This window comes from Dasypus novemcinctus, chromosome 8 (assembly GCF_030445035.2).
Source record: "Dasypus novemcinctus isolate mDasNov1 chromosome 8, mDasNov1.1.hap2, whole genome shotgun sequence".
Classification (NCBI taxonomy): Eukaryota; Metazoa; Chordata; class Mammalia; order Cingulata; family Dasypodidae; genus Dasypus; species Dasypus novemcinctus.
The window spans coordinates 87,662,480-87,684,006 of record NC_080680.1 but is presented as its reverse complement, the minus strand read 5'-3'; positions in this window follow the sequence as shown (position 1 = coordinate 87,684,006).

Below are 21,527 nucleotides of genomic sequence, written 5' to 3'. Positions count from 1 at the left end.
TCGCGGCCGGCTGGCACTCGGCCTCTGCTTCACAGGGTTTACTATCTGCTTGGGGAGATAAAGAGACTTCTGGGTGGCAGGAGTAGTGTGGACCCAGGGAAGTTTTTTAACAGTGTTAAGTTCAGACCTCCTTACTCTCCACCCCCCCCCCCAGCTTAGGGCCAAGACTTAATCTTAAATTTAGAACAAGTGCGGGGCTGCTTTCTTGTTTCTCTGAGCTATGGTTGTTTCCACTGGTTAATTGTGAGTGGCTTTGCCCAGCCAGTTTGTCACCCTTTGCTCACTTGAGAATGAGGCACTGGAGAGAAGAGGATTCTGAACTCCTTTGCCCTCTTCTGGGACCAGCCCAGAGCCATCAGGATGAGACAGGGTTGACCTGAGGGATTCCTGGTGGGGGGGTCTGGGGGGTCAGGGGGGGGGGTCGGGGGGCCTCGGATGACTCCCACCTCATACCCAGATCGGGGCCCACCAATGGGCCCATGCCAGAGCCTGCCCCCAGACTCGCAGCCCAGAGCTCTGCCCACGATGCTGGGCCAGGCCGTAGACCAGCTGCCTGATTCCTTTCCTTCAGAAATCAGACGCCAAGGCCCACCCAGGAACTGCCCACGATTCTGCCAGGGGAGGGGAAGCAAAGCTAAGTTGAGATCCTGTGGTGTTTGACCAGAAAGAGGGCCTTCGACAGTCCCTTCCCCAGTGGGGTGGAGAGGCTCCCCCAACACACAGGAGCTGTGCAAGGTGAGCCACGGGGCAGGAGGGAGCCCATGCTCCTCTGAAGCCACTGCGCGGCTTGGGCTCGCTCATGATGTGGACGACGGCCCCGCCCACCCGGCCAGCTGCAGTGGCCACGGGCCTTGGCCTCAGAAGGCTGACCCAAATCCCCCCATGCTCTGTGACCCTGACCACATCACAACACCCTCTGAAGCACAGCTCCTCTTCTGCAAACTGCGCCTGGCATTGCACCAGCCTGCCAGGTGCTTTCACATGGTTGACTGCACCGTCACCCGCACAAAGACATGCTCAAGCCCTAACCCCCCGTCCTGTAGATACGAACTCATTTGTAAATGGGATCTTCAAAGATCCTACTAAGATGAACCCAGCCTGAAACCAGGGTGGGCCTTAATCCAGTAGGCCCAGAGTCCTTATACACACAGGGGGATTTGGACAGAGGACTGAGGAGGAGTGAGGAAGACTGAGGGCTGAGGAGGAGACAGAAGAAGGTAGATGGCCATGTGACAGAGGTAGAGACTGAGTCACAACTTGCCAACAAGCCACCACCAGGACAGCACAGACTTCAGAGAAAGCATGGCCTGCTGAGACCTTGGTTTTGGACTTCTGGCCTCCAGAATATTAATATCAGGCAAGGAGCTCCTGTCATTTAAGCCAGCCAGTCTGCGATGTTTGTTACAGCAGCCCTGGCAACTGAAAACTGCCGGCGATGCTCAGGCCAGTGTGTCAACCCAGCCAGGTAATTGTGCCCGGTTGTTTGGTCAAGCCCTGGGCTTGCCCAGGCTCTCTCACGTGGAGAGAACAGGTCAAGCGCTGGGCTAACTGTCACACAAGGGCATTTATGGGCTTTAGTCACCATTGACTTTACTGCAGTGGTAAATCATAGATAGCTGATTACAATCACATCAATCAGGGAGATTGCCATCAGCAATGAGTGATGCTTTATCCAATCAGCTGAATGCCTTGAAAGGGAAAGTGATTCCATCTTGAGTGAGAATTTCCCCACTCGTCTTTGGACAGCCAACGTTTCCCAGAACTCGTCAAAAACCTTCATTGGACTTTCATCGGAGCCCCTGGTTGCAGCCTGGACTTGCGCATCCCCACGGTCACGTGAGAGACTCATAAAGTCGCTACTGACAGCCATCTCTTGTTGATTCTGTTTCCCTAGAGAACCCTGACTAATACACGGCCCAAAGCCAGCCGGGTAGTGACCGGTGACATATGCTGCCAGAGCCCTGGACTAGTGTCTGGATTCCCATGCCAGCTCCACTGGGACTGCGTGACCTTGAGCAAGTGAGTCCACCCCTCGGAGCCTCAGTTTCCTCCTCCGTAGCCTGGGGATAAGGGCTGAGAATGAGCAAGTGCAGCTCTCAGCACAGATTGTGAGGAGTGACAAGCACCATTTGTTGAGGCTGGTCATTATGATCACTGTTAGTGGCCATTATTATCCAAGAGCAATGCCCTCTGGGTGACCTCCTGCTACCTCCTCCTTCTGTGGCAATGGATCAAAATCTTTCACTGGATGGGTGGTGCTAGAGTCCTGTAGATGGGGCATTACTCTTGCTGTGACAATTGTCATTATTCAGCGCCTTCCTGAGTCCCAGGAATGCGTGTCCAGGCCCCTTCAACCTGTGGCTGACCCATTTTCTCACCCCTCCACGCGTCGCCAGGAGGCCTGAGCAGGGCCCGTTCCAACCCTGCTCCCCAGCAATCCCACCACCCGTCCCGTGAGCCTTCGGATTCTCCTTTATCCCAACATTTGTTCCTGAGAATCAGTGTGTGCTGGACACTGCACTGGCCGTGGAGACACGCTGGAGGCGAGGACCAGTCCAGTGTGGGCAGGTCCGGGGGGGGGAAGGCCCAGAGTCTGTGGGAGGGTCCAGCCCAGCTCGATGTCAAGGGAAGGGGCAGAAAAGCCTTCTAGAAGAGGAGGGCTAACCTGAGACCCAGAGTCTGAGTAGGAGTCAGCCAAGCAGAGGCTGCAGGGATGGTCCTGGCAGAGGGTGCACAACATGTGCCGAGGTCCAGGGGGTAAGAGAAAAGTGGGGCTGACCAGAAAAATTCCAAAGGGTTCAGTGTCAGGAGCAGAGAGCCATGGGAGGTAGCATTGAGAGATGAAGGCAGAGAGGTCAGTTTGTGTCGGGCCATTAGGGCTTGTAGGCATGTTAGTTTCAAAGTCCCACGAAGAAAATTGGGAGCCATGGAAGGTTTTAGGCAGGGGAGTGACATGTTCAGAAGTACACTCCAGAAAAATCCCTCTGACTGCTCTGAGAAGTGGTGATTGCATGGGCAAGAGTGGAGGCGGGAGACCAGCACTGTCCTGCCCTCAAAACTGTCCTCCTCAGGCCCAGGGTGACTGTCCTGGATGGAGGCCCAGAGGGTCTTGTGGGCAAACAGCTGGCTCTCCTGGGGGCCAAGTCCCAGGAGGTGGAGGGTCTGGGGGCACTGCCTGCAGCCGCAGAGGATCAAAGCTCAGCCTGGACTTCCCATGCCCCAGATGATTCATCTTGAGTCAAGCAGAGAGAGCGGCCTGGCTCCAAACCCGGGTGAATTTTCACTCTGCCTTGGGGCCCTCGCTCTTGCTCCTTAGGTTTCCTCCTCTCTGAGGTAGACAGATGCAGATGGACAGACTCGCCTCGCCAGCCCCGGAGGGCCCAGACAGCTGAGCAAACACTGCACAGGCACCTCCTCACGTGGAGAGAACAGGCGGCGGGCAGCGGGGCAGGGGGGAGAGGGAAGGGGCACGGCGGGAAGAGCCCCCAGGTCCCGAGAGAGTCTGTGGGCACTGGGTAGGGCAGCAGTCCAGGCGGGTGCCGGCTGGCTTCCCCTCCAAACCCAGTTCCTCTTTGTCCTCCTCTGTCCCTTGGCTCCCCGTGAAGGAAAGTGAAGCTCTCAAAACTTAGGGTCCTTCCTGAGCCCCTCACCGAGACACCCGGTCATAAGCAAGTCCTGTTGGCTCTGCCCCTCCGTCCCCCAACCCCGACTTCTGAATACACTCAAGTACAGCCTCCCCACTCCCTGCACACGCCACCCAACCTCAGGGCCACGGCCACCATCTCCCCACTGCCGCCCCCGTCACACCATGCACGCTTCCCTCTCCTTCAGCACAGGCCTGGCCCCAGGGCTGGGGAGGCACCAGTCCAGGGCTGTGGGGTGAGCTCAGGAGGCCCAGGGTCATCTTCTTGGTTAAAGGGATTGTTCACCTGAGAATGTGGTCTCAGCCTCTCGAGAACCTTCCCCCTCCAGGAGCCCGAGACACTCTCTCACTTTAGAGAACGCTGAGGACAGCCCCCCTCTCCCTCACCCCATTAACCAAATGTGGAAACTGAAGCTCGCAAGTAAAGGAGCGTCACCCCAAGCCCAGATTCCTCGTCTCTTTGTGTGGGTCCTCAGACTCTTCTAGCTTTGGGAGTTCTGGGATGACTGTTGCCACTTGGGCTGGGAACTCCAGGACAAGGACAACCATTGTCTCGTTCACTTTGTGGCCCCAGAGCCCAGCATAGGGCCTGGAGCCTGTGAGTGGGTGGGTGGATGGATGGATGGGTGGGTGGATGGATAGATGGATGAGCTCAGAATCCATCTGTCTCTCAGAACAGTCCAGAGCGAAGTCCACTTTGGCCCCAGCCCCTGTCGGGTTCGCCAGGTCAGATCCAAGGATTTAAAGGGAGTTGCCAATGGTTCAGAGGCTTCCAAAAGTTTATTGACAAAAAGATCAAGGGAAGCAGATGATCGAGGGGCAGGAAATGGCTAGAGGTTGAGGCAGGGATTGCAGGCTGGGATAAAAGAGGCACCGGAAAAGGACACAGATGGATGGGCCGTGGGAGGTTGGAAGGGAAGGACAGGATGCGGGCAAAGGGTTTCTGTCCCTTTCCTTTGCACAGAGGATGGACTTGATGGTTTTCTCCCCAGCATAGGACCCTCCTTTCTGCCCCCAACCACCAACAGACAGAGGACATTCAGAAAATGTCTGTTGAATCCCCACGTGCATGCGTGCATGAATGAATGGATGCATGAAAGTTTTTATCAGCCATTCTTGAACTTCCCACTAGTCAGACCGCATCTCAGTCCAGGGGATTTGAGCATAAAAGTACAGAACAAAGTCCCTTGTTCTTTCCAGGAGACTAGTAACAATAACCATGACTACTGTTATAGATAGTATTTATTGACCGATTCCTGTGAGCTAGGTGCTCTCTGCATTATCTGTGCATTATCTCAATGATTCCTCACCACACTCTGTGAGGATGTTGTTAGCCCCATTTTACAGATGAGGAAACCAAGGTTTAAGGAGAAGAGTCTTGCTCCAGATCACCCAGCTAGTAAATGACAGCGATTCAAGTCAGGGTCTTTCTGCGTTTATAAACTCTGCTCTTAAATGCACATCCCCAGGCTGATGGCCTACTGCCTTGTTCATTCACCCATTCATTTATTTTTCCATTCATTCATTCTGCCAGCATTTATCAAGAATCCTCACCGCGCCATGCCCTTCTCTGTACACTAGGGCTACCGCAGTGAACAAAACAACCACCGTCCCTGCCGGCATCGACTCACCGTCTGGAGAACAGTTCACTACCCAAATACTTAATTCATCATGATTTTGGAAGGTGCTGTGAAGGAGAAAGCTGGAGTGAAAAGCTAGGGTATGCAGGTGACCTGCCCAGTGTGGGGAGCTCTGAAAAGGCTTAGTGTGCAGACTGCAGGACAGGAGGGCGTCGGCTGGCAGAGAGGTGTGACCAGGTGGCAGAGCAGTCAAAGTTTGTGGCATGATGAAAGAAAATAATAGCTATAGTAGGGGAGCCGGTCATAATCTTGATGCAAGCAGGCACCATTCACCGAGTCATTTCTTTCCGTAAGCACCTTGCATGGATTATTTTATAAATCTTAACAACAAGATGGAGACACGGACGCCTTTACCGTCCCCAGTAAAACTGGGGAGACCAAGGCTCACGTGCGCTAAAACACAGAGCCAGGATCTGTCTGATCTGGGGAGTCTCAGCTCCTGACCCTGAACCTAGCATCTATAGGAGAGGAGAGCCTCCAGCTCAGTGACTGCGGGCGAGCTGGACCCGCTGGGACCGGGTGCCCACTGGAGGCCATGCTCCTCCTTCCTGTTTCACCCTCCAGTGCTCCTTGGGCTAGGAAGGGCTTAGGGTCCAGAGGGAAATATTCCAGGAGAGAATGTTTCTGAGCACAAATCAGCTGGTGCTGCATCAGGAGGGGACAGGGCACACACTCACCCGGTGTCCTGACTGGCATTTGAGAGCCAGAACCCCAGCGAGGTAGCTCCCCGGCTCTCCCCTTGGCACCGTAGAGCTTGCTATGCTCTGCAGGGGCAGGCGTGGGGCAGGGGTGGCAAGGCCCCCAGTGTCACCCACCTTTCCTCGTGGGCCCCAAGTCCTGAAGACAAGGCTTCTTTTCTCTGTTCTTTGATGGGTAGAGAAGGTCTGGGTCCTCCCTAGACTGGGCTGCGGGGCCCTGAGGGGTGGGGCTGGAGGCTGCAGTCTCTGGAAGAAGAAGGCCTTGGGATGGAGGCCCCCACAAAGCAGCCAGAGCAGGTCCCCCAGGGGCCAGACTGCTGGCCAGAACTCAGGCCGCGGCAGGCCCCCACCCCCCATCCCTTTGGAAAATACAGAAGGACTCACTTGTACTACCAATAATAGTAAATCATATTTCCTGAGCACCAGCTCCATACCTGGCCCTGTGCTAAGCACTTCCCCAAAGTATCTCCCGACATCCTTCAGGACAGATGCTGGGGCTGCTGCCCAGTCTCCATTCTGCCATCTCCCCTTTAGTAGTAGAAGACCCCCTCCTGGGTTTTAATGAGGCCCATGGCTGACCAGCAAATACTACCTTTCCCAGCCGCCCCTGCAGCTGGGTATGGTCATGTGCTTGGTTCTGGCCAATGGGACCCAAGACACAAGATTTATGTACCTTTGGCCTTGCTCTTAAAAGGAAGGGGTGGCATTCTACCTCCTTGGTTCCCCCAACACATGCAGAAGAGAATGAGGATGGGGACGTAGTGGCCACCTTCACCTACAGAGGTAATCCTTCAGGTGTTGGCAGAGCAGAAAGAGAGAAGGAGCCTGGGCCCCTGATGGACTTGTGAAACAGAGCCCCCTGCCCCTAGAGAAATCAGCTCCTTCTGTCTGCTGCAGTCGCTGGGCCAGCCTCTTAACCCAAACACTAGGCTGGGAGAGGGAAGCCATGGTAATCTGGGAAGTGGTGCTACTGAGCTTTGAATTCAGGTCCAGGAGGGATTGGGTCAGAGCCTGTGCTCAAAGCTACTGGACTGAATTCCTCCGCTGTGTATAGTAGGTGTCCCATCCTTGATGTCAGGTGGAAGGATGAGTAGATGAATGGGTGGCCTGGGTGCTTTCAGAGAGGATCTAACCCTTGAACTGATTTTGTTCCTAGGCTCTAAATGCCATTCAGTTTCCCTGGTAGGAGCCACAACATTTACTTCTAATTTCTCTGCCCTAAATTCGAAGATAATGATGGTGGTAATGTCTTCCCTGAACTCAGTACTTTATAAATGCCTGTTCATATCCACTGTCACCTTTGGCCTTGACCCCTATGAGATCGGCAGGGAGGCATGGTTATCCCCATTTTATAGGTGAGAAAACAATCACCGGGCACATTATCTGGCACATGGTAAATGCTAGACTTGTGGCAGTTCTTCTAATTCCTTTAATAATGTTTTCTTAGTATTATGTTATTAGTAAACAAACAAAAAAATCAGAGGAAGGGGATGTGGGTGTATAGCAGGAAAGCCCAAGTGGAGGATTTGGGAGACCCCCATAGCCACTGGCAGTCTGATGACATTGAGGTGTCCCTTCCCCTCTCTGAGACCCATTTTCCTGGTTTAAAATGAGGAAGATGGATGAGATGGTCCCCCCCTCCCCATCTCCAACATTCTGGGCTCTGTGGCTCTGCATTCCTGGTAACTGGAGTGGCCAGGGTCCCCCAGCTGATGAGGGCAGAAGCAGCCCCCATAAAGGGAGGACACACGCTTCTCCTTAGTCCTCCCCCAGCTCGTCCCAGCTCCCCTCCTGAGCCGGGCTCTGAGATGAGCCCTGGCCTGAAGACAGGTCCCATGCCAAGGCCCCGAGCCTCTGTACGGAGACGAGTTACAGAGCCAGGGAAGGAGAGTGCCCAGGCTCTCTGCCAGCCCCGGCCCCTCCTCTCTTCTCAGCGGCTTTACCCCCTGGGCTTTGGGGGATGAGAGATGGAGACAGATGCCTGCTTCCCTGTGATCATGGACTCGGCATGTCAACTCTCTGAACCTCTGCATCCTCATCCATGAAATGGGAACGTAAGGACCTTCTCTATAGGATTATTGCGTTATGAAATGTTTATACACGTAAAGGACTTAGAAGAGAGCCTGATCATGGCAAACATTCAGTTAATGCTATGGGTATTATGGTTGTTGACTGAAGTTATTAGTAATATGATGATTAATAATTATAATGAAGGGTCAATGGGCATTTACAAATGACTTAAGGGTATGTTCGAATGACAAGAAATGGCAGCTCTGTTGGAAGGCCAGGACTGGGGGCTTGCCTGGGTTCCCCTGCGTGCCTCTCTGGGGTCTGTGAGTTCCCAGTCTGTGTAACATAACCTGCCACTTCCCCTCTCCATTGATTTTTTTCCATCAGCCCCACTTGGGCTGGTCAATTAAGTTAGGAACGGAAATTCCCAGAGTCTCAACACTGAAGAAGACCTCCAACTTGTCTCACCCAGTCCTCCAGAGGCATGGCTCTGTACTCTGTTACTCCATCCCTGTCCTCGAATACTTGCCCAGGTGGGATGCTCACTACCGACAAGGCTGCCCTTGACCATTAGTTCATCTTGTGAGGCAAAGCCCACCTCTCTCCTCTCTGGTTGGCCTCTCCTGGTTCTGCCTTCTGGGTCCCCCAGAACAAGTGCACACCCTCTACCCTGGGTACCCCCCCACACTACATCGGCTGATCCCCACCTGAAACCTCCCCAGTGCCTCAACTATCCTCCTAGGACAGGAAAGAATTAGCCCACGGGTCGTGCAAAGCAATTGCCAGGGGAAACGTGGTGATCCAGTCCGGCAGATAAACCCAGGGAGCTACCCTGCCACTGGCCACTGGCCCCGGGGCACCCCTCTTGCTGGGCCTAGCCTCTTCTCTTTTTGTTCCAGAGCTGCTGGCAGAGAAAAGGCAAAGATTTGCCTGAAGCAAATACAGCAAATCCTTCCACAAACACATTCCCCCAACGCTGACTCCAGAGGAACTGGGGAGAAGAGGCCGACTGGATGAGGTTCCTTTTGGGCCTGTAGCCTAATTTTTTGCTACACATCTTGGCTTGAGGTCCTTATGGTGACTGTCGCATGTTGGACTCTGAAAGCCGTTCACAGGCTGGTGTGGAGAGGCTCGTATCTGGATGTTCACACGGGCCCCTTGCAAGTTCCACCCCTCGGCTGGGCAGCCTGGCACCTGGCACCTGGTGCCCATCAGGCAGGGGAGGGGTAGAGGGTGTGAGTTCTGGGATCCCACAGACTCAGTTCCTATCCCAGCCTCCTCACTCTTCAGGCCCTTGGCAAGTCAGTTTGCCAGGTCCCCCCCGCGCCCCAGCCTTCTGTTTCCCCACCTGTAAAACGGAGGCAAGAGCCGTCCCTTTCAGGGCTCTTGTCAGTACCCAAGGAAGTCACCACTGAGGCCAGACCCAGTCCCAGGGACACAGTAGGTCTCTATTAAAGGCCTGCAGTGATGAGCTCTCACCTGGAAGGTGAGCAAGACGCTGGTGAAACCAGGCAGAAGCAGGGGAGATGAGCTCCCCTTGTGAGAGGAACTTGGTCTAGACACCATGTTTGGCCCTTTCTGGCCTCTTCCCCAGTGGCTCTCTCACTTTACCGTGCTTGAGATGCACTCAAGGGAATTTAAAAATGCAGAGTCCTGGGCCCTGTGCGCTCTATCCTGTCTCCATAGGTCTGGGAAGGCCAGGAACCTGCAGTGTGCCCGTTCTGGGAATAGAAGTCACCTGCTGAATATGGGTTGACTGCTCTACACCAAGTACCCTGCTGAGCTGGGGGTGTAGATCTGCAAAAGGCAGAACCAGCCCCTGCACTCGGGGATCATACCACTTAATAGGGAGTCTTCTCTCCAGCCTGAGGAGCTTGAGTTCTGGAATGAACAGGTGTCACTGCAGGAATTAAATAGTTAAAAGAGATCTTCCTCCAGGTACTGTTTGATTAAGACTGAAAGCCTCCTAGGCTTGAGCTTTGAACCTGGAGGCCTAGGGAGGAAGAGGCACAGGCTGATCTAGAAGCAAAGCTACTTGTCCTTGACCTTGTCTGACCTGGACTCTTGGTGAGGACAGGTGAGATGTGGCATGGGTTAGATGAGGCACGTAAGGTGGTATGTGCAGTGTCGCAGTTCAGGGCATGGACAGTTAAGTGAAACCTGGGTTGAAAACCCAGCTACTGGGAAGTGGATGTGGCTCAAGTGATTGAGCTCCTGCCTACCACATGGGACATCCTGGGTTTAGTTCCCAGTGCCTCCTGGAGCAGACAAACAAGACAGAGAGCTGGTATGACGGACAGGCATGGCAAGCTGATACAACAAGATGACGCAACAAGGAGACACAAAGAGTAAAGACAATGAGAGACACTAAAAATCAGGAGGGCTAAGGTGGCTCAAGCATTTGAGTGTCTCTCTCCCACATGGCAGGTCCCAGATATGGTGCCTTCTAAAGTGAAGACAAGCAGATACAGAGAGCACACAGCAAATGGACACGGAGAGCAGACAGCGAGTGCAAACAGAGAGGGCGGGAGGAAATAAATAAATTAATCTTTAAAAAAAAACAACAGCCCAACTTCTTTCTTTCTAGTTGTGTGACCTTGGCCCAGTAACTTCCCTTTTATTAGCCTTGCTTCTGCCTCTGCAGAGGGGTGACAATTGTGTTTTTCAGTATTTTAACTCTAACTCACAAATTCCAGCTCTTAACTCTCCCCCAGTACGGCCCTCTGCTGTGGGTACAGTGACACATAGTGGGCTTGCAATAAAGACAAGGCTGAATGAAAAAAAGAAGGCTTCCAGAGCCTAGAAACCTCAGCCCAGGTTCTTAGCACCGACCCCCACCGGCTCGGCTAGTGCTTTCCATCCCCAGCCGCGCTCCCCAGCCCACCCCCCATAAGAAAGAAGCCTCCGGGGAGTCAGGTTCTCCCACTTCCGCAGATCCTCCCGCGCTCCTCCTGGAATCCACCCCCAGGCAGCTTTCTCACAACAGAACCCCCGGAGTGGGGAATGCCTCTGGACCCCAAGGCTCAGCGCGACCGCTAGCCGGGTGGTCCCCGCAAACGGGTTTCGCCATGTCACCACCCTTAACACTCCCCCGTCCCCCCATCTCCGAGCGGCTAAATAATTGATTTGACCATAAATAATTGCTACTGTGCTGTGCGCGCGCTCTCTCGGCCCCCAGGGTGCGGGGGGGTTCCCCATTAGGGGTAGGGGGAGCCGGGGAGGGCGGGGCCGCAGTGCTGGGCACGCACGTGGCGCGCCGCTCCGCTCCGCGGGCCTTTCTCGCTCCCTCGAGCTCCCTCGCGCCGGCTTTTTCCCTTTCTCTCTTTGCTGTTTTTTTCTTTCCTGGAGCGGAGCCCGGCGCCAGGAGTCTGGAACCGGCTTGACAAGCGTTTGAGTTATGGAGGGGGGAGGGGAGGGGAGAGGGGAGGGGAGGGGAGGGGAGGGGGCGGGCGGCGAGCTGGCCCGGAGCGGCGTGGGGCGGGGCGCGCACCCCGGCTTAGCGCCTCTCCCCCTCTTTAGGCGACGGTCGGCCGCGGGTCGCACGGCGGGGCCGGGGGCGGCGGGGGCGGGGGTGAGTGGTGCTGTGGAGCCCCGAGCGGGCGGCCCCGCTCCCGAGCCGCGGCGGAGGAGGCGAGGGAGGGAGGGAGGGGGGGCGGCGGGGCTTGCGCGGCCTCCCCCGCCGAGCAAGACATTCCTTTCCGCTGAACTGGGCGCCTGGGCCCGCGCCGCCGCCTCGCCCTGCACGCATCGCCCTCGGGGGGCCCATCGGGCCCCGGCGGGGGAGCTGCGCTGGGCCGGGGCCGGGGCGAGGCGCGGAGGCCCGCGGGGGTGCCCGTCGCCCCACGCGCTGTTTCGCGGGAGCTCCCGAACTCCTCACCTAACTGCTCCGAAGAGAGGGAATCGTTCTGCCAGCTCGGCCCGCGGGAACCCGGAGCCCAGGGAGGGTCTTCGCTGCTGCAGGCGGAGCAAGTCAGGGCGCAGCAGCCTGCCTGGGGGCGGCCAATGCCCCTGCCATTCCTTCGCTCCTTTACCCCATCCCCCATCCCAGATTGCCACTTTGGGCCTGATGGCAGCCCGGGGGGTGCAGAGCCAGGCACACAGTAGGTTCGCCTAAGCTGCCCGCTGAATTTGACTGGGGCTAATGGTGATGGTGCAGGTGGTGGAATTGTTTTATCAGAGATGGGCACATCAACAGAAGTTTCCAGATCCTTAGGGTCTCCAGGACAACTCAGAATATCCAAGGAGGAGGCTCCTAGATGCCAGGAGACCCCAGTTCCTGGTATGCCTTCCCCTGGACTGCAGGGTTTGTGGACAAGCCACCAGGTGACTTCCATCACCTCAGTGTCCTTTTGGGGTCCCCAGTGTGTCCCCCACACACCCTGGGCCCCACCTGACCTCTCCAGCCCTGCCTATTCCAGGACAGTTCCGTGGACTGGATCTGCATGGCCCCAGGATGTAACTGGCCTCCCACATGGCCTGGGGCTCTGAGCCCCTCCAGCTCATCTCTGAGATGGGTTAGTAAGGGTGCCAGCCTTTCTGGGGTGCTCCAACGGTTCCAAGAGGCAGTGCAAGCCTGGGAGTTAGCACAGGGGCCTGCCCCACAGGAAGTGCTCAGCTCACAGTCCCTGCTGTTGGAGTTGGCTGTTTGTTATTTCTGAAAGGCTCACGGAGGCGGCGCAGTAAAGCCCTGCTCCTGGTTCCCCAAAGTGGAACCTCAAGAATGCAGAGCCTGTGGACAGCGTGGCTTATCCCTCACGTCCCCGGCTGAGTGTCGAAATCATCGCATACAAAGCTGCTGAGCAGAAATTTCCAGTCTCGCTGGCAGAGCCGGCAAGAGCTTGGGTGCGGCTCAGAGACTGGGCTGGACTGGCTCTGCTAAGTGGGGGGGCTGGAGAGAGGTACCATGGGACCTGAGAGACGGTTCCTGACCCCTGGGGGTGCCCGGGCTCCAGCTCCTGCCCCAGAGCCACCTCAGGGCGCTCCTCTGAGTGCCCCTGACAGATGGCACAGCAGGGCCGCTGGGACAACTGGAGATCAAGCCAGTGAGTGCTGATCGCAGGCCCTCACACATGGCTAGCATTGTTTCCTTTTGTGACCGTGTCCTTACGCCACCTTGCCAGTGCACCAGCCGCCAGGAGCAGCAGGGACCCCCGTCAAGGTGCTAGGTCTCGCTGGGGCCGTGATGGTTCCTGTCCTAAGTGACCTAGAGAACCCATCAGCTTTGCTTGCAGGGCAGTGTGAGCCAGGGTAAGCAAACTGGCCTCTCTGGACCTCGTTCTCCCTTTTTACAAAGCAGGCAATGACCTGTAAGCCTCACTCCCCAGAGGAAAGGAAGGAGCACTGGAGTGTCCCCACAGTTCCCAGCACTGCCCGGAAATGGACAGGTGACTTTGGCCAAATCACTGAATAGCAGTAACGATTAACAATAGGTTGGCCCTTCTTTGCTTCAGGCCTGTGCTGGGTGTTATGCATACACTGCTATCTCACTGTTACTCTGGAAGGGAGGTTTTATTATTAGATTTCTTTTCCAGATGAGGTAAGTGAGGCTCAGAGTAGTTGGTTTACTTTTCCAAGGACACACAGCTAGGAATTGGCAGAGCCAGGATTCAAACCCCAACATGCTGGCTTTAGAGCCTGAATCCCTAAAGGAAAAGCAATTTGAGGGTTTTAAAAAAACAAAACATGAAGGGTCTGTGGCTCAAGCAATTGAGCTCCCGTTTACCATTTACCATATGGAGGATTGGGTTTGATCCCCGGGGCCTCCTGGTGAAAAAAAAAAAGCCATCCCAGACCTGCACGTCCCAGAGAGGCGCAGGCCCCCCACACAGCGAAGTGACACACCAAAAAGATGATGATGCAACCAGATAGGAAAAAAACACATTTTCAAGCTCCCATTATGTGCACGATGTCAAGGTAGGTGGCAGCGAAAATAAGGATGTTATGCCCCTGCCTTCAAGAAGTTCACGGTCGAGTGGGGCTGAGAGACTCTCATGGGAATTAAATGTGCAAAGTAGCGACCTAAGGTCTCCAGCAGTTCTGCGGAAACACCCAGGGAGATGTTTGGTGTGGGGGATGGGGAGGCAGAGAGCTGGGGAAGGAGTTGCCCGGCCAGGGCGGGGCAGGCTGGGGTTGAGCAACGAGGAGGACTTCATGGAGGGCTGGGCTGCAGCTGGAGGCCCACACAGGGCCATGAGCGGGTATGGCCCATTTGGGGAAGAGCATGCAGCGGGCGTGGGCGTTGTGCAGGGTGGTGGGAAGAGAGAGGCCGGATGGGGGCGATGAGGCTGGGCCTTCCTTCCTCAGGGAGCCATTGAAGGTCTTTGCGCGGAGGTGGACATCATCCTCTGAAGGCTTTTTTTTTTTTTAAGATTTATTTTATTTATTTCTCTCCCCTTCTTCCCCTGTCATCTGCTCTCTGTGTCCATTCGTTGTGTGTTCTTCTGTGTCCGCTGGCATTGTCGTCATGCGGTACCAGGAAACTGCATCACTTTTTTTGTTGCGTCATCTTGCTGCATCAGCTCTCTGTGTGTGCGGCGCCACTCCTAGGCGGGCTGTGCTTTATTTGCGCAGGGCGGTTCTCCTTGTGGGGCACACTCCTTGCGCGTGGGGCTCTTCTACGCGGGGGACACCCCTGTGTGTCATGGCACTCCTTGCGCATGGCAGCACTGCACATGGGCCAGCTCACCACACAGGTCGGGAGGCCCTGGGTATCGAACCCTGGACCCTCCATATGGTAGGCAAGCACTCCACCAGTTGAGCCATGTCCGCTTCCTTCTGAAGGTTTTAGAAAGACAGTTCTATAGGAAATATACACCAAAAACTAGGAGGACAGGGATAGGGTACCTTGTGTGAACTTTCCCCGTGTTCTTTTGTTGTGGTTTTGTTTTGTTTCACTTGCCATGTATAGGATTACCCTTTGAAAGAAAAGGACAAAACTTTCAAAGGAAAAAGGGGAGCCAGGAGGTAAGGAGATGGTAGGAGTCGGTGGGCCCAGGAGGCTTCCTGATGGCCAGCTGTGGGGCTGGCTGAGGAGAGCAGCCTGGCTGCACCACCCGGAAGTCCACAGGGCGCTGAGCCTGTGGGGCTGGGACTTGGGCGCCCTCCTCTTACCTAGAGCAGGAGCCTTCCCTGACAGAAGGCTTCAGTCTGCCCCCACCCAAACTCCTCCCCACTGGTTTGGCTGAGAGACCACGGGCTGTTCCTTAACTCTCCTTCTGGGCTAAATGGGGACAGTTATTCCAGGCGCCTCCCTATGTCTCTGAGGACAAACTGTTCCATGTAGGAGCATCTACCCGGCTCCAGGCACTGTGCTAGGTCCTGAACGGGCAGTGTCCCCTAATCTGACGTAATCCCACAAAGAAAGCCTTGCCCTCCCCATTTTACAGCTTGGGAAGGGTGGGGCTCGGGGGCTCGCCCAAGCCCTCCCCGTGACGAGGGATTCTCACCCAGTGCAGGCCCACCTCGGACTCCCTTCCACTAAGCTGTACTGCCCAGGCTTTTCAGGAGGAAATCAGTTCCCCTAAGACACCCCCCCCCCCCAAATCTCATGCCTTTGGCCTACTCTGGCTCCTGGAATGGGGGGCTCTGTCACCCCTCTGAGCCTTTGCCTGGGATGCCTCTCCTCCCCTTTTCTTCACCATGCACAGGGCAGACCCTCTCCAGCTTTTCACCTGGCTGCTACCCCCTTCCCCTTACCTGTGTCCCTATGGGGTGGGAGGTGGGGGGGAGTTTGGGGGACAGGGCACACGGTTGCTGCCGTCCAGCCCAGCCCCGCCTGGGTGGAGAGGAGGGAACAGGCAGCTTGTTCCGGGTGCTCAGAAGGGCAGGACTGGGGTGGACGTTAGAGGGGGTATGGCCTTGGCTCAACCCAGGGAAAGCAGGTCAACCAGCCCCTGTGATTATTTGGCCGGGAGGCCAGAGGAAGTCCAAGTTTCCAGGAGGAGAGAGAAGCAAGGAGTGAGACTGCTGAGCATGACCCCTTCGCCCACCCCCAGCCCAAAGGTGACACCCCCATCCCGTCCCCCAATAGCTCCTGTGCACCCAGGACCTCTGTGACTAGGCTGGGGCTAGGAAGCTGTCTTTTGTGCCCAGGTGGTCCTAGACCCCCACCCCCAGTGAGCATGTGCACACAGACATGGAAAACGCCCTCTTGGCGCCCGGAGGCTCCCACCCAGGTACAGATCAGCAGAGTGAGCACCTCCTAACTTCTCTAAGTGCCCAGTGCCAAGAACAATGCCTGGCACATAGTAGGCACTTAAGCACTGGTTCAATGAATGAGTGATGGTCTGACCCCAAGGCCCTGGAGGAGGGCCAGGAGCCTGGACGTCTGTCTGCCTGCCCCTCTGCGTGAGTCTGTGAGTTAAGCAGGACAACCTGTGTTCTGTCAGCCACTCGTGTGCAGGGTGGGTCCGGGCACTTGGGGTGAGAGTAGGAGGTAGGGGACGCTGAGAGAGCCACCGGGAAGCAGCCCCGTTTAATGACTCAGGAGGGAAACATGGTGAAATACCCTCTCTGACTGCCTGAGCACGGGCAGTGCCTGGGCTTTGAGGAACCTCCACGTACCCCAGATCACTCCACTGAGGACCCCCACAATTCCACAGGGCCTCTGGGCTGAGACATGTCTAGCTTCCACCTCCACCCCTCACTAGCCAGACCAGTTGCCTCAGTGTCCCCATCTGCAAAGGGGACTGATAGCACCACCTGCCTAACAGGTTTGCTGGGAAGGATAAGAGAGGTGCCAGCTCAGCACATTCTGTCTGCCATTTTATAAACAGCAGCACAGGCCAGTGGGCACCTGAGATCACCCACCTGCCAGGCCCTGAGCTCAGGTCCCACTGTGCCTCTGACTTACAGGGCACAGCCTGCACAGCCTCTCTCCAGGCCTCAGTTTCCCCTTTTTGTACAGTCAGGCCCTTCTAACCCCGACAGCCTTGGCATTTCCCCAAATGCAGCACAGACATGTGTATACACAGCCGCTATCCCCAGACTGGCACACAGCCCCCGGGGTTGCCCGGAGACACACAGGCACAAGCACATACACACACACTCGCAGATCCATGCACATCGACACACACATTTACATACAGATCACACACAGGAACATCACACACTCAGCACCCGACCCCCACTCTGCGTCCTGTTTGCCCTCCCACTCGCGCCCTCGCCTGCCTTTCCCCACGGCACCCACACCCGCTCACACTCATGCTCACACTCACACCCCTCCCCCCAGATCTGCTGTGCACCAACTGTTGGTGCAGGCGGGGGTGAGAGCAAGAGGAAAAAGCCCACGACTCAGGCGGGGAAGAGGGGTGCGGGGGGCGGGGGGCGTGTGCGCGGGCGAGGGAAATGACAGCCCGCGGTCCCCCTCGAGTCCCTGCTCATGAATATTAATGCCGCGGTAATTAAAATGCAGGGACGCAGCAGGATGGATGCGGCTGCCTCCGGAGCGCCGGCGAGCGCAGCGTCTCCGCAGGCGGGTGGAGCCCGATCCACGCTGGTGAAAAGCGGGATCCGGCTCCCGGGCCTGGATTCGGGGCGGGGGACGGAGGGCGGGGGAGCGGTTTTCGTGGGCGCGGCCGCGCGCTGGGTCCTGGCGCTCCGTCCCCTGAGCGGGGCGCCGCGCGGCCGCCTCTGCGCCCTGCCCCGGCCGGGCCGCCCGCCAGGCCGCCGCTTCCCGGAGCCGGCCCCCTCCCGCCCTCGCGGCCCGCTGAGGTCATCGGCGCAAAACTTTCCGCTTCCCGGCCGGTCTCGGGGCCCTGAATCATAGCCGCCCCCGGCCCGCCCCCGGCCCGCCCCGCGGCGTCTGTTTGTGCAAAGGAGAGGCCCCGCGGGCCCGGGCCTGACGTCAGGCTGACAGCCTGGAATGCGTGGGGAGCGTTCAGCCCCGCGCGAAGGACACACCCTTGGGTTCCGGGTTCAAATCCGAAGCCACCTTGTGCTGGTGGCGTGACCTTGAGCCAGTGCTTTAAGCTTTCTGAAGTTTCCTCATCTGCCACCTAGCAGATGCTCAACCAATCTGTCGGCTCAAGGAGTAAAGGTACAGCTGGGCAATCCCAGGCCCAGACCTGGGCAGGGGCTGGCCCAAGGTCACACAGCCGGTTGACAGCAGAGCCGGGTTTCTGGGCCCCCAGTTCCAGGTTCTTCCTGCAGCCGCAGCTACCTGCCAGCACCCCAGGTAGGCTTTTGCTGAGAAGGGGGCTGGAGCCTGAGCAGCACTGCCTGGGCTTGGGTCCCAACAGGACATCAGGTGGCAGAGTTCTCACTTGTGCAACAAGCATGATACTAGAGTAAAATGATCATACGGTTCTCTGAGAAGAGAGAGGATTGAATGAGGGATTCCTGGTTCTGTGAGAGCACTATGTGGCGGCTATTCTTGGGAGGGTTCAAGTTAGGGTTTCTAGGGAAGTCAGGGAAGGCCCTTTGGAGTAGGACGGCCTGGGTTTAGACCCTGCTCAGTGTCCCCACTCAAGGCCACGGTGCTAACAGGCTGAGCGCCCCCCCCCCCCCCAGCTTCTCATAATCTTGGGACCCGGTTTGCAGATAGAAATGAAAAACCTTTCTGTTTCTGCTCTCGGGGGCAAAGAAGGGAATCAGCCCAGTCTGGAGCCCCAGGCCCCGCAGACACGTGGTCAAGGGCTGCGGCTCCTCCCCAAACCTCTCCCCGCATCTAGCCCGCCTCTAGCCCGCATCTGCCCTGGTCCATTTCAGACCCTCCCATGCTGACTTGGGCTCCCACCTCCTCTCCACCACCCGGCCGCCCTCCAGCTCACAGAGAAAGGCCTGGCCGCCTGCCTCCCCTACCCGCTTGTCTCCACCCCCAGCCTTCCTGGCACCCTTTCAAGTCCTGCCGAGCTCCAGGCTGCCTTTTCTTGCCTCTAGGCCTTTGCACGTGCTGCACGGCTTTCTCTCACCTCTTCCTTCCCCTGTTAGCTCCTCCTCCTCTGTCCCGACCCCCCCCCAGCCAGCACTTCCCCTGGGGAGCGTCCCAGATACCACCACCCCCACAACACACACACAACAGCCCATATCACAAAGACCACAGCCCACCCCGTTCCACAGATCACAGACACAAAGGCCACACACACGCCACGTGACACAGACCACAGACAACACAGCCCACACGCTCCGCACACCATGCAGCACCCACCTCACCCTCCGGGGGCCAGGCGGCCCGGGCACCCTTCCTCCATGCTCCTAGACCTCGAATTGTGTCCCCTCTCCTGCCCCCACCCAGGTACTTGCCCCACTGTGAGGGCAGGGCCCCATCCTGCTCCCTCTCCTCCATTCCAGTAGGGGGCCTGGCACGGGTCTGGCTCAGTGGGTGCCTGGACCCCAACCCCTCCCGAGGCCAGCACTGTCACAGTCCCTGCGTCCTTCCAGGCCCTCTCAGTGAGCCCTGAGCGCTCTGCCTGGGCTCCCCCCGCCCCCGGGGGCCAAGGCTCCAGGCCCCAGCCCTCCCTCTCGCCCTCAGGTCACACTTACCTGCACTTTGGTTTGTCTCCACCACCTCCGCCCCCATGCAGACCACAGCTACTCAAGGGGGGCAGATGGCCAGTTCCTCCCTGTGTCTCCATGCCTTTCTGGCATATTTGGTGACTTGAACCATGGCAGAGCCCTGGCCCAGTTTAGCTACTAAGAGTTCCAAGAGGAAGCAGACGTGGCTCAACTGACAGAGCATCTGTCTACCATGTGGAGGGTCCAGGGTTCGATCCCCAGGGCCTCCTGACCCGTGTGGTGAGCTGGCCCACATGCAGAGCTGCCACGCACAAGGAGTGCCGTGCCAAGTAGGGGTGCCCCATGCACAAGGAGTGCGCCCCTCAAGGAGAGCCGCCTCGCATGAAAAAAGCGCAGCTTGTCCAGGAGGGGCGCTGCACACACGGAGAGCTGACGCAGCAAGGTGACGCAACAAAAAGAGACACAGATTCCCGGTGCCACCAGATAATGCAAGCGGACGCAAAAGAACACAGCGAGTGGACACAGCAGACAATGAGGGGAAGGGGAGAGAAATAAATAAAATAAATCTTTTTTAAAAAAAAGTTCCACGAGGCCGTTTCTGTCTGGGGCCTCTACTTTCTCACCTGTAAAGTGGAATGAAACAGGTACTCAGCGAGGTGACAGTGGGCATCATCAGCAAGGCCGCTCGCCTCCTGCTGGGCTGCCTTGTGGATGAACTAAGCCTCGGTGGGCAGAGCCCTTCCCCCGGGTGAGCCTCCTGAGCGCTCCCTTCTGGCAAAATGGGTCCCTACGGCACTTTGTGCTGGGCCCAGCCCTGGGAGTGGGCTGCTTGGCCAGAGTCCCTGGCAAGGAGCAGGCTTGTCTCCTTGCGGTGCCCACGTGGAGTCTGCCATCCTCTCTTCTGGACCCTTTCAGGGCACTCAGCCTCCCCAGGGGCTGGGCCACAGCCTCCAGTCCCCTCCTTCAATCCAGCCGGGTGGCACCTGGCTGCCCAGCTCCTGCTGAGAGAAACAGGTTGAGCCAGAAGGTGAACCTCTCCTGGTGGGTGAGCAGGGACACAGGAGGGAGTTATGTGCTGGGTATATGACAAGGAAGGAACTTTGAGTCTAGTGGAGTACACAGATGACAAGGGAATAAATAAAAGCAGAATGACAAAAGCAGAAAAGGAGAGTCCTGGGCTGGAGAGCAAGGGGAGCCTCACATGTGTGGGATGGTTAGGGATACCCACATTCATTTATGGATATAAACACTTCCATGTATGGACTGACTTGTGTGTCCCAAGGTATCTTCCAGACTTTTCTCATCATGTCACTCCCCATGTTCATAAGCACATTTTGAACACTTTGGCCTAAGTCAGTTGGACAGAGTAGGTAGAGTAGTTAAGAGCAAAATTTGTATTCCTGCTTCTTGCTCTGTGACCTTGGGCAAGCCACTGTCCCTCTCTGAGCTTCAATGTCCTCTTTAAAATGGGTACTAAATTTTAAAAAATTAAAAAAAATTCGTGTGGGACTGGCCCATGCGCAGTGCTGATGCACGCAAGGAGTGCTGTGCCACGCAAGGGTGTCCCCCACGTAGGGGAGCCCCACGTGCAAGGAGTGCACCCTGTAAGGAGAGCCGCCCAGTGCAAAACAAAGTGCAGCCTACCCAGGAATGGTGCCACGCACACGGAGTGCTGATTCAGCAGGATGACGCAACAAAAAGAAAGACAGAAGACGCAGCAAATGGACACAGAGAATAGACAACAGGGATGGGGGAGGAAGGGGAGAGAAATAAATAAATAAAATAAAAATAAAATGGGTACATACCCCACAGGAATGTTATGGAGAGTCCCTGAGACGGTGGGTGCCAGCAGGGTGATTGTCCTTCCCCAACGGCTGCCCCTCTACCCCCTGATTGCTGTACTGAGGTCCCCTAGGCCTCTAGCACTTATGTTGAACCTGAACCCAGCACCCGGAACCCAGCAGTTCAGCTACCTTTGCGTGGCATAGCCTGGGTTCCTCGGAGGTGATGAGCACAGCCCCTGTGAGATGCAGCCTGGCACCAGTCCAGGCTGGAGATGATCACCAGACTGCCAGGGACGAT